The 13,044-nt window shown below is 47.4% G+C and overlaps 1 pseudogene; it reads right to left on the bottom strand.

The window, feature by feature from the left end:
* Positions 1-1,407: 1,407 nt before the first annotated feature.
* LOC138376549 (SOSS complex subunit C pseudogene) lies at positions 1,408-1,728 on the bottom strand (annotated as a pseudogene).
* Positions 1,729-13,044: the final 11,316 nt, after the last annotated feature.

Raw genomic sequence — 13,044 nt, 5'->3', positions numbered from 1 at the left:
TATATATTATTTGATTTAATTGGCTAATGTTTGATTTAGAATTTTTTCATTTACTTTCATGAAAGTGATTTGGCTTGTAATTTTCATTTATCTAATGTCTCTGTCGAGTTTTTTAGCTTCATAAACAAGTTGGGAAGTGTTTCCTCTTTCTCTGTTCTCTGGAAGAATTTGTATGGTATTGACATCATTTCTTCCTTAAATGTTTGGTAGAATTCACCAATGAAGCCATCTGGGCTTGGAGGATTTATATTTCCTTAATAATTATAGGACAGTCCAGATTTTCCATTTCTTCTGGCATAAGTTTTGGTAAATTATATTTTAGAAAGAAATTTCCATTTCATCTGAAATTTCAAATATATGTTCATAATATCTTATTTTTGATGTCTGTAGGATCTTTAGGTAACTTCTCTTTTTCTTACTCTTGGTTAGTTATTTTTGTTTTTTCTCTCTCTCTCTGTCTCTCTCTCATTTTGATCAGTCTTGTCAGGAGTTTTCAATTTTGTTAATCCTTTCAAAGAAATAACTTTTGCTTTGATCTCTCTATTGCATTATTTTAAGTTTGTTTTATATTTTATTAATTTGTACTCTTTATTTTTTATTTTACTTTTTTGGGTTATTTTACTTTTTCTAATGTCTGAAATGGATGCTTTCTCATTAATTTTCCACCTTTCTCTCTTCAAGACTATACATTTCCTTCCAAGTACCCTAAGAGTTACTTAGAGGGAAGCACAGGTTTTGTTTGTTTATTTATTTATTCATTCATTCCTTATAATTGTCTTTACTAGCCTTTAATCACATCATTTATAACGGCATAGGTTTATAAAAGATATTTAAGACTGGTAATTTAGTCTTATCTTGGGTTTTTGTTTAGAATTGAGAATAGTGGAAGTACTTATGAGTTCACAAAGAATATTTCAAGTTCCTATGTTAGCTATAAACTCAAAAGGTATACTGATACCAATCCTACAAACATCACATGTGAATGTAAGTTATTTAAGCCTACTGGTTCACATGTTTAAAAAGCACCCTCATTTCTTTAAAGTCAAGTACTATAAATGGCTCTTGAAAATCTACTGTAGACATGATATATTCAGTTAAACTTGCTGGAGGCTAAGGTGTGATTTTATGTGACCATCCAATTCAGAGTCTGATTTATAGTTAAAATCAAACAGCATTTCCAAACAGCTGCTGCCATGGGCAGCATAATCAATTCGTCAGACAATACAGCTTCCAAAGCTCTCATCATCCTAGTTACCCTTCTTTTTGCTTTCACTTACATATTGCTTTCTTTTAAACAAGCAAAAAATATAAAAGTTCACTGAAATTCTGAAAGTCAGTGTACAGCACTGAATGATAATAGCTTTGGCTTTTGATATTACAAAGTTGCGTACATCACAAATATTTCCTTCATTCTGGGTCAAGGCTAGGTACAGCAGGAAGAATAAGATTCCCAAATGCAGAGTCTTGAGTTACGAAGTAACCAGATGAATGTGCATCAGCATGCTGCAAAGCTGCCTTCTGCTGCTCTGCAACGTGCTGCTGCTTGGCATGATCCCGGAAGTCCTTATTCAGAGAAGATCTGGAGAGTGCGATGCCAGCTCCAGGATGATTTGTTGAAGATTGGTTCTGCATAAATGATTTTCTTTTCTCTTTGTCTTTGTCCAGTTCTGCCAAGATTGCAACTCTATTTTTGTTTTGAAAACCTTGTCCTGAAGGATTTGCTGCCATCTTCCCATTCTGGTTCAATTATGTCCTGTGGCAACCGATCAGCACTTTACAATCACCTGGGATGCAAGGGCGCTCAGGACTGCCTAGCCTGCTCACTGCAGCTCGCAAGGGGGCCCACCCACTCAGAGACAGGCAAAGGGAGAGCTACCTGTGGCACTGCAACCTTCCCACCCCCAGCACACGTTTTGATGTGTGACATTTTTGTTAGTCTTCTGTTCTAAATATTTGTAATTTCCATTTATCATTTTCTTTTTTCACACTGAGTTGTTTAGGAAGGTATTTGTTGATTTTCAAATATATATGGCGATTTTCTAATTATCCTGTCATTATCAATTGCCAAGTTAATTACACTGTTGTCAGGAATCATGTTTACTACTATTTCATTGAAGCATGGCCTTTTTGTAAATGTTCATGTATGCTTGAAAAGAACGTATGGTCTGTCCTTGTTGAGTGCAGAATTCTATGTGTCCAGTGATCAAATGTGTTAATAATATTGTAGGAATTATTTCTTTTTTTTTTTTTTTTTTTTTGTTGAGACAGAGTCTCACTTTGTTGCCCAGGCTAGAGTGAGTGCCGTGGCGTCAGCTTAGCTCACAGCAACCTCAGACTCCTCGGCTTAAGCGATCCTACTGCCTCAGCCTCCCGAGTAGCTGGGACTACAGGCATGCGCCACTATGCCCGGGTAATTTTTTTTTTCTATATAGATTTTTAGTTGTCCATATAATGTCTTTCTATTTTTAGTAGAGACGGGGTCTCGCTCAGGCTGGTCTCGAACTCCTGACCTTGAGCAATCCACCCGCCTCGGCCTCCCAGAGTGCTAGGATTACAGGCGTGAGCCACCGCGCCCGGCCAGGAATTATTTCTTTCTTCACTGAACGGTGACCGGTTTTTCCATCTATATTGACAGACTTGTGTTAAATTCCCCACTGTGATTTTAGATTTGTCTATTTCTTTTTGTAGCTCTATAATTTGGAGCTTTATATATTTTGAGAGTATGTTATTAAGTGCATACAGATTTTAAATTGTTATATCTCCTTGGTAAACTGAACCTTTTATCATCATATTTATCCTCTTTATCTCTAATAATACTTTTTTGCTTTAAGATCTATTTTGTCTGATGTTAGCTCTTTTTTGGTTAATGTTCACATAGCACATTACTCTTATATTACTCTCATTCCTTTTACTCTCAATCTTTCCTTATCTTTACGTTCTAGAGGTGACTTTTATAAATGATGTGTAGTTGGATTTTTAAAAAAATACTGTTTATTATCATTTGCCATTTAACTAAAGCAGTTATTTCTCTTGCATTTGCTATACTTAATGTATTTGTGTTTAAAAAATACCATTTTATTTTGTGCTGTTTATCACTCTGTTCTGTATTTCTTTTTTCTTGGTTTCTTGGGTTTAACTATATTTTCTTGGGTTTAACTGTATTTTATCATACCATTTTCCCTCAGAAGTTATCCTGTCTCCCTTTGTGTGTGTGTTTTCCCTCAAAATTAAAAGTTGCATAATAAATTTACCAAAGTTTATAGTTAACCAACACTTTTACCATATTCCTAGACATACATACAATGCCTGATATTTTAATTCTGATTTGTTTTTACTCCATAAGCACTACTGTTCTAGACAGTGTTCATCTATATTTTCCTGCATATTTAAATGGTCCTTGCCTTTCATTTCTTCTTGTGTACGGGCCCTTCCATCTGGGATCACTTCCCTTGTGCCAGAAGTATCTTGTTTAGCATCTCCTTTAGTGCAGCAGTCTCCAGCCTTTTTGGCACCAGGGACCATTTCCATGGAAGACAAATTTTCCATGGACTGGGGAGGGGTGGGGATGGTTTCAGGATGATTCAAGTGCATTACATTTACTGTGCACTTTATTTCTATTATTGTTACATAGTAATATATAATGAAACAATTATACAACTCACTATAGGTTGGGGACCCCTGCTTCAGTGAATATTTGCTTCTGATTTAATTCTCTGAGCTTCTGTTGCCTGAAAAATCTTTATTTCATCTTTATTCCTGAAAGGTTTTTTTTCCTCTGTGTGGAGTTCTAGGGTAGAAATGTTCTTTCAGCTCATTGAAGCTATCATTCTATTATATTATCTTCTGCTTTTTTGTGTGTGTGCTGTTGAGCAGTTAGCTGTCAGTCTAAGAAATCTGTCTTTTTTTTTTTCTCCAGCTGCTTTGACAATTTTTCTTTGTGTCTTTGGTTTTCCACTGTTCCACTATGAGTTTCTCACCAACCAAGAGTTGCAAGGGCACAGTGGGTGGGCTTCAGGGGTTGGAGAGGGCTGGGGTTTAGGATCAGATAGGGGATGCATAGAGTTTGTAGGGGGCTGACCTGGGATTCCACATCTTTGAGCCTCAGTTGTCTGTTCTGTACAAGAGGGTTGATGATATTTATTTGCATTTATGTATTCATTCAGTAAGTGTTTATTGAGCACAGAGTAGGTGCCAGACCCTGTCCTGGGTAGTGGGGACACAAAGATGAGCCTCAGTTTTTCAGACTCTTTCACCTGGGTGGGGAGGCAGTCGTGGAAGCAAACGTGTGTGACGGTGAGTGCTACAGCCACAGGTGGCACAAGGATGGGTCACTTCCATGTGGGACTGTGGGTAATAAAGGCTTCCTGGTTGGTGGAGCTTGAACTTTGTCTTAAAAGCGAGTAGATTTTTATTGGACTACTCAGGAGAGAAGGCATTCCTAGGAGAGGGAACAGCAGAGGCTGGGAGGAGGGAAATAGAGTGGCTCGTTACTGTTACTGAACTGTTTTACATAGGGGAGTTGGGAGCCCTTTGGAGGGTCTCTGTTCTGGGCAGTAATCTTTTGATTGCTAGTGATGAGAGCACATGGCAGAAACTCACACTGCAACAGCAGGGAGGGCAGGGGAACAGCCACCACCTCTTGTCTCTGCTTCTCTGGTTCCCTCCACTCAGCAGGACCATGTCTGCCCACTTGGCCTGAGTTCACATCTTACATCCCCATCGCCTGAGAGAGCCTGATTCTCTTTCTTCTAGTTAAAAGCATTCCGGAGGAGGGCACTGCTTGGCTTATTTGGAGTTGATGGCCATCTCCAGACCAATCGGGCATAGTCAGGGGCAGGGACTTATAAGAACTTGGCTACTCCTGCTGCAGCCCTGTGTGTTCTTGGTGGTGCAGGTCCCAGGGGAGGGGACCCTGCTGGGCGCCAATCCTGCAGATGTTCACTACAGTGTAAATGCCGAGGAGTCTGACCTTTGTTCCACAGAGAGGCCAGTAAAGACTGTGTTTTATTTTATATTATTTTTATTTTTAATTGTGAATAAAATATCCATAACATAAACTAATGTAAGTGAACAATTCAGGAGCATTAAGTACATTCACGTTGTTGTGTAATTATCACCACCATCCATCTCCCGAACTTTTTCATCTTCCCAAACCGAAACTCTGTCCCCATTAACCACCAGCTCCCATTTCTCCTTCCTCCTGACAACCCCCATTCTACTTTCTTTCTCTTTGAATTTGACCACTCTAGGTACCTCACATGCGTAAATCATACAGTACTTGTCTTTTTGTGACTGGCTTACTTCACTTAGCATGATTTCCTCAAGGTTCATTCATGTTGGAGCACGTGTCAGAACTTCCTTTCTTTAAGACTGAATAATACATTGTATGTATAGACCACATTTTGTTTGTCCATTCCTCTCTTGATGGACACCTGGGTTGCTTCCACCGTTTAACTGTTGTGAACAGTGCTGCTGTGATATTTGTACATGGGTGTACAAGTATCTCTGTGAGGCCCTGCTTTCAATTCTTTTGGATATATCCCCAGTAGTGGAATTGCTGTATCATACGGTAGTTCTATTTTTGTTTGAGGAATGTCATACTGTTTTCCACAGTGGCCGTACCATTTTACAATCCCACCAATATCTCACAAAAGTTCCAATTTGTCCACATCCTTGTTTTATTTGTTTGTTTATTCATTTTTGGTAGTCCCCATCCTAATGGGCGTGGTGTGGTATCTCATTGTGGTTTTCATTGGCATTTCCCTAATGACTAATGACTTTAGAGCATCTTTTCATGTGCTTATTGACCATTCATATGCCTTCTTTAGAGAAATGTCTATTCAAGTCCTTTGCCTAATTTTTAATTTGGTTGTTTGTTTTTTTGTTGTTGAGTTGTAGTAGAGGGTTTTAAACAGGACTGTCATAATTGGAAGTATGGTTTTGAGAGTCCTGAGCCTAATTTTTTTGGAGTAATCAGGATGAGAGGGGAAGAGGCAAGAACTTGAGGCTTGCAGGACAGACACTTCACACAGTGAGCTCTTCACAAAGTCTGAGGCCCGCCCGGGCTCTCTTCCTGCTTGGGATCTTGGGTGGCCCGTGAAGAGGATATTGGAGTCATTACTTTGGATTCTGGCATCTCCTGGGATCCTGGTCTTTTAAGGCTCCCGGGGAAGGCTCAAGGGCGGTCCCCAACAGACCCGAGGGAAATCCAGGCCCAGCCCATCCATGTGGCCCAAGCAGAGGGTGGTTAACAGCCCAGGCTACAGGACACCTGCCTGCTGTTGTTCAGCAGTGGCCTGGCCACCGGGTAGGGCTCTAGAAACTGGCAGGAAGTGACTCCGAGTTTGGGTATGTAAAGGCAGGCTCCCTCAGGGGCCTTTCTGACTAACGGTTCAAAGACGCAGGGCTCTGGAGCCAGAATGCCTGGGTTCAAATCCCATTCTGCCACTTACTAGCTGGAAAGTCACATAACTTCTGCACCTCGTTTCTGCCTGTGAAATGGGAATAATAGGAGTGCCTCCCTGAGAAGCATTGAGGATTTAATGAGTCAATATGTCTAAAGCGTTAGAACAGTGCCCAGCTCACAGTAAATGCTATGTAAAGGTTGGGTGTTGTTATTTTCCCTGAGACCAGGCCCTGTTCGGCGTTGCACCGCCCAGCGGCCTTCCAATCTCCTGGCCCAAGTGGAGACACAGGTGTCCTCGCCCTGGTCCTCCCCTCCTGCGAGATTCGCGCGGCCGCAGCCGGCCCGTTCCCACGGCCGCCGGCAGGGGGCAGCATGGCACCGCGGCTGCCCTGCGCGGCGCCGGCGCTCAGCCTGGGAAGCTGCGCCCGGCCGCGCCCTCGCTGCGCGCCTCGCGGAGCCGCCCGCGGAGCCCCGGGTCCCGCACGGTGGGCACGGGAGCCGGAGACCACTGTCTCTGTGCAGCCCGGGGCGCTCTCGGGACATGGCGCCCCGCCTCCTCCTCTGCTCTTTCTCGGCCCGTGGCGCGGCCTGGAGGCCCTTGACCGTGCCCATCGCGCGGTGCACAACCCTCCCGTCTGTGAAACCGGGTAACTGCGCGGTGTCTCAGGGCCTGGCCCAGGCCAGCCACAGAGTGAGGGTCCGATGTTTTAACAACCCGCATTTCGCCTTCATTAGGAAGTTTCTGGGCCAGCCGGGGGGGGGGGGGCGGGGGGGGCGGGCAGCCCCTGAGCGCCTGTGTGTGGGCGTGTCTGGGCACGTGGGACTGATGGCGCAGGAGTGTGGCCCCCGGATGCACTGGCTTGCGCCGAGGCGGTGGCTGCTGTGTGGTCCTGATCCAAGCTTGACCCTGCTTGGTGCTTTTGCTTGTGCAGGTTGTGCAGGGCCTGCTTCCTGGAATGTCTCCCCGACCCCTCCGCCCCCCAACGGCCCTTACTTCCCAAGCCCTCTTCCCCTCCACCTCGCCTTCCTCCTTAGTCAAACCTAGCTTGGGTATATCAGAAGCCCTTAACAGACTTTTAGGTTTCTCAGGGCCTGGCATCAGCTTCCCTTCTCTGCCAGGCCCCAATAGCCTGGGCCTCCCCAAGGTCTCCTCCCACCCCAACCCCCACGCCCAGGCTTGGAGCGTCACATTAGGACACGTGTCTGTCTGACCCACCATGGCTCTTAGCAGGGGACTAGGAGCGTGGATCCAGCTTCCCGTCATGATTGCAGTCCAGGAATCTCATGGACTTCAGGGGTCTAGTTCTTGGCTGCCCTCCCCCACATTTCCTGGAGGGGCGTGGACACAGGTCGACACTGCTAGGTAGGCCAAGGGGACCCAACCTTCTGTGGTCACATATCTGCAGCAGAGGAGGGCAGATGCAGGACACCTACCTTAAGTGACCTGCTGAAGATCCACAAACTGGCAAAAGAATGCTCAGTGTTCCCATGAGCAGGAAATGCACATTAAAACAACTTTGAGATACAATTTTTCACTTACCAGAATGAAAAATTAATAATGCTTAATGTTGGTGAAGGTGCAGAGAAACAAACACTTTCACGAATTGCTCATGGAAGTGGAAATCGGCTTAAAAAACAGCTTTTTGGGACAATTTTGGAAATATCTATTAAGAGAATTAAATTAGGTATAACCTTTGACCTAGAAATTCCACTTCTAGGCATTTATTCTAAGAAGTAATTGCATAAAAGCTGAAAATGCATGTAGAAGTATTTTTACGGTTGCATCATGTAGAATGGTGAAAATTGGGAAAAATGTCCAATAGCAATTGAATGGTTAAATAAAGTATGCTAGATCCATGGGCTAGAAATGTAATCAGCCATTACAAATTATATTTTCAGAAGAGAATTCCATAGCAGGGGGAAGTGCTCACATTAAAATGTTCATTCACTTACTAATTAATTAATTGATTTAACACTTATTGAACATGTATTAGACATGCCAGGTATTCTTCTGGGTGCTGGCACTAAAATTGTAAACCAGACAAATACTATCCCTCTCTTTATTGGGCTTCTCTTCTTTAGATGGAGATAGGCAAGAAAGAAGCGAAAAATAAATTAATTTTCGGTAGTGATACTTTTGTCTGTTTGTATTTCAAAATAATAGGTGAATAGAAAAAAGGACAGGAAGAACATCACAGTGCCAACGGCGGCTATTTCTGGTTGGTGGTATCAGTTAGGATTTGTGTTCAGTTACAGATAACTGGGAACGTCACTGCAGAAGCTGACGTGGATGGGGGCTTAGCTGGCTCATGTGTCCGGGGCCGGTAAAGCGAGCCCCTGCTCTGCCATCCTGGAAGGCTGTGCATCCCACGCTCGGCTTCTCAAGGTCACAAGATGGCAGCCCGTCTACTTTCCAGGTAGGAGGAAGGGTGAGGCGGAGGCGCAAAGTCTTTCTCTTGAGGCTCTGCCTTCATCGTCAGGGAGCAGAGCTTCAGCCAACGACTCACTGGTCTGAAAGGGCCACATGGGAAGAACATGGAGGTGGTGTTATGGGTTATCATAATTTTCTTCTCCACATTTTCTGGCATTTTCTAAATCGAACCAGACATTAAAAGAAGCTTTTGTATATAGGAAACAAAGGACCTTTTGTGTTTTAAGAAATAGGGCTGGGGTGGATTGCTACGTGGGAATGGAGTGTAGAGTGGAGGCCACTGCAGCTGGACTTGGGCGCATGTGCTCTGGTCCCAGAGGCTTCTGCCACTAATTCCCACCCTCTGTGTCTTGTGGGCCCCCTCAGGCTGGCGCAGCACCATGGCCTCCAGGAGGCGGTGTGGCTGCCAAGGTGAGTGTGCAAGGCCTGAGCTGATGCAGGGCTGGGCCTGCTGGCCTTGGGTCTTTCTCTGCAAATGAGCTGGAGTTTGTCCCACACACAGGCCCTGGTGGCCCACGCCAGGCTGATCTGGGCTCATGCCCTGATTTCTTCACTCTGTTCATTTCCTGTGGCTGTTGTATCAATTTATGGGGGTACCCCCTTATCCTTGGAGGATACATTCCAAGACCCCCAGTGGATGGCTGAAACTGAAGATAGTACCAAACCGTATATACACTGTGTTTTCGATTTGGTAGCTGAGATGGCTGCGAAGTGAGTAATGGGCAGGTGGCATCTGCTGTGTGGTTACCTGGACAAAAGGAGGATTCACGTCCCAGGAAGGATGGAGTGTGACGGCAGGAGATTTCATCATGCTGCTCAGCCCAGTGCACAATTTAAAGCTTGTAATTGTTTATTTCTGGAATTTTCCATTTAATATTTCCAGGCCACAGTTGACCATGGGTAACTGAAACTGAGGAGAGAGAAACTGCGGATAAGGGGGCCTACTGCACCGCAGACGGGTGCTGTCAAAGAGCAGGCATCCTTCTCTCACAGTTCTGGAGGCCTGAGGTCTGAAATCTGCCAGGACCTCACTCCACTCAGGGGCTCCAGGGCGGAATCTGCTCCTTGCCTCTTTTGGCTGCCAGTGGCTGCCCGCATTCCTTGGCTTGTGGCCGCACCACTCCAGGCTGTCTCTGCAGTTACACTGCCTCCCCCTGTAGTGTCCCTCTGCCTCTCTCCTATGGACATATATGATGGCGTGTAGGGCCCACCTGGACACTCCAGGACAATCCCCTCATCTCTAAATTCTGCACTTAATCAAATCTGCAGATGCTTCCTCCAAAGAAGGTCACAGTTACAAGTAACAGGGATTAGGACACGGACATCTTTTGGGGGCATTTTTCAGCCTTCCACATTCATTAAGTATCCAGTGACTTTACTGCTGTGAGGCTCGATGTTCTCATCTGTAGAGTGGGGATCAGAACCCCGTTCTCACAGAGTCCTGTGTAGATCACCAACAAGCTGGGGACAGGTGAGGAGTGGGTGGCAGGAGGACAGCACATGTGCCTCTTTGGTTGGGCTCTGCCCCTCCCCTCTGATCTCTGAGGCCCCTTCTCCCTCCCTCCCCCTCTGTCACTGATCTGTCCTGATCCTGGGTGGCATGCACTCTGTGGGCCTCTGATCTTCAGGCCCTTGTCCCCGACTCCACCTCCCTCTCTTTCCATTGCCTGTCCCCCCAGTAAGGTGTGTGTGGTGCTGCGGTGCACAGGCCTGGTGCTTGGCAACAGTTAGGCACATGCAAGTCCCCTTGCTCCTCTGGGGGCCTCCCCTTGGGGCTTCTGCTCCATCCCACTCCCTCTCCTGTCCCCCTACATCGAAGTCCTGAGTCCCTCTCTATTCTCCAGATGAATCTCTGGGAAGTTAGGGACCTTGCTCAAGGTTGCCCAGAGTATGGGCAGTGGATCCTGGGCCCTTGCTGTGTCTCTGCCTCATCTGAAGGACCCCTGGGCAGCCTTTGCACCAAGCCCAGTCTCCAGGAGCATCCTGGGAGGTAGCACCTCCTCTCTTTGGGTGTACAGGGTGCTAAATGCACCGTGACGCCCAGACAGAGAAAATCAATCATAATTTCATTTCATTGCTGGGTAAGGGAAGAAGTTTATAGGCCAGAAAACCTGCTCTTGGAAATGGGTGTGTCTGTGAGCAGGGTGTTCACATCTGTTAGGGACTGCATCTGGCTGGAGGGCTGGGTCTGGGGAAGGGGCTCTCTGTTGGATGAGCGAGGGCTGCAGGTGAATGCAGCTCCCCCTACCCCGAGTCCCCTGAGGGGGTGGGGGCTTGGATCTGAGAGACTGCAAGCCCGCATTGGTGGGAGCTCCTGGGCTGCACCTGACTTAGGATGGGATGAGGAGGGGTGTGGTGGGGTGGGCCTCTCACATTCGTTTATCAAATGTCTGGGGCCGCCACTGTGCAGCTCCTGGCCCTCTGTGCAGGCTGACACTCAGGTACCGCATCATAGACAAGGAGCAGGCTAGGGCTGGGGTCTGGTGAGCTCTAGGGCTCTACCCCATGTGTGGACACCTGCAGCCTCATTCCTGGGGAGGGAGAGGGCATATGGCTGGCAAAGAGTATCCCATGCAAAACCAGGATGGGACAGTCTCCCATGAGCTCCCTAGTAACCAGGGGCACAAGTGCCTCTCACTCCTCTGGACTCCCTTTTGCGGGTCAGTGGCCCTCTGGCTTCCCCAGGATGCCCACTGAAGACGCAATGGTTGACATGTCTCTGGCTGACATGGAGCCACCCCAGACCCCTGCTCTGTAGAGATGTGTCTGGGAAGGAGCGTGTCTGGCCTTAGCATCTCCCACCGGGACCATTCTGGCAACTTCGACCCTGGCCCATTGTTGACTCCTGCTTCCTATCTTGCTGCTGTCCCCTCTGCCTTCCTGCACTTGCTTCTGCCTCCATACCTTTCCTTCTGTTGTCCTCTTTGCCTGGAATGTGCACCCCTCCCTAACTCAGCTTGAGGTCTTAGCTCAGCCCATGTGGAGCCCTGGGACACACTGCGGTAGACGGTAGACGGTAGACAGCAGGGGCAGCAGGAGCTCTGGGCAGTGGTAGGCGGGGGGGGGGGGGGGGGGGGGGGGGGAGGGGTGGGCTCTGTGGCATTCCATGTCCTGGGTCAGCTGGGCTCTGGCTGATGAGATTGTGGGGGCCTGAGTTCGGCTTTGGGGGCAGACAGACCAGGGTTCAGGTCCTGTCAGTCAGCTGGGGAATTGGGTGCTCCCCAAAGTGCAAAAATGGCAGAGTTGCAGAGCCCAGTGGTGGGGGAGAGAGGAGAGGAGTCACCCTAGGCAGGCCTTGTGGCTGGGAAGCAGGGGACCTAGGAGGCAAGCTGGGAGGGGACTGGGCCAGCCTTAGGGATCAGGGAGAAAGAACCTCTTCAGGGCTGTGGTGTCAAACATTTGAATTGCAGTAGCAGAAGCCTTTTTTTGTCACACACTTGGACTTACAGCACCCATATGCAAGGCTGAGTGTGGAAGTGGGGTGGGGTCCAGAGCCCCAGAAATCCTGAGCGTCCTCTGAAGAATCTCCTAGATCCAGGCTGTGGGGCACACACTTGGAGAATCTCTGGTTTAGGAGGCAGTTGAGACATGGGCTATCCTAGGAGGCCTGGGACTGAGATGACAGCTCTTAGGGGTTGTCCCTGGGACCCAAGCCTTACTTCCCTATTGCTGTTCTCTTGGCCTTTGGTGATGCTTTTGTGCAAACTCCAGCTTGCCTCATCTGACCTTTGGAGGGCACTAAGGAAGGGATGGATCTTGCTGGACTCCCAGGGGCCAAGGGGAGTTCTGGATGTCAGCATGAGAGCCCCAAACAGGCCCGAGCTGTTGTTTGGTCCTGCTACCACCCTTGCCTGGAGAGCCTGGGTCCAGAGGCCAGACCTCTGGGGTTCCTTGCTTTTGCGAAGGAAGCAATGTTTCACACAGGTAACTTTTTGAATTCATTGGTTCTAAGCAGACTGAGCACCCTGTCCCGAGCTCCAGTTTCCTGGCTGTGTAATGGGGACAAAGAGAGGTCCTTGCCCTGGAAAGATGAGGTGTTCCTATGCAGGGAGAACACACGGTGTGTGAATTTCTTCCTCCTCACTGGCCCGTGGGGCATGGCTCCAGTGGGGAGAGGCTCCAGGCAGGCGAAGCCCTCCCCCACCTGGGCTGCCACCCGTGAGCATCTGCACTGTGCCATTGGCAGTGCCACGGGAAGGGTGCGAAG

This window comes from Eulemur rufifrons, chromosome 28, assembly GCF_041146395.1.
Source record: "Eulemur rufifrons isolate Redbay chromosome 28, OSU_ERuf_1, whole genome shotgun sequence".
Taxonomy (NCBI): domain Eukaryota; kingdom Metazoa; phylum Chordata; class Mammalia; order Primates; family Lemuridae; genus Eulemur; species Eulemur rufifrons.
The sequence above is the reverse complement of the archived record's forward strand: the minus strand, read 5'-3'. Positions and strand labels throughout refer to the sequence as shown.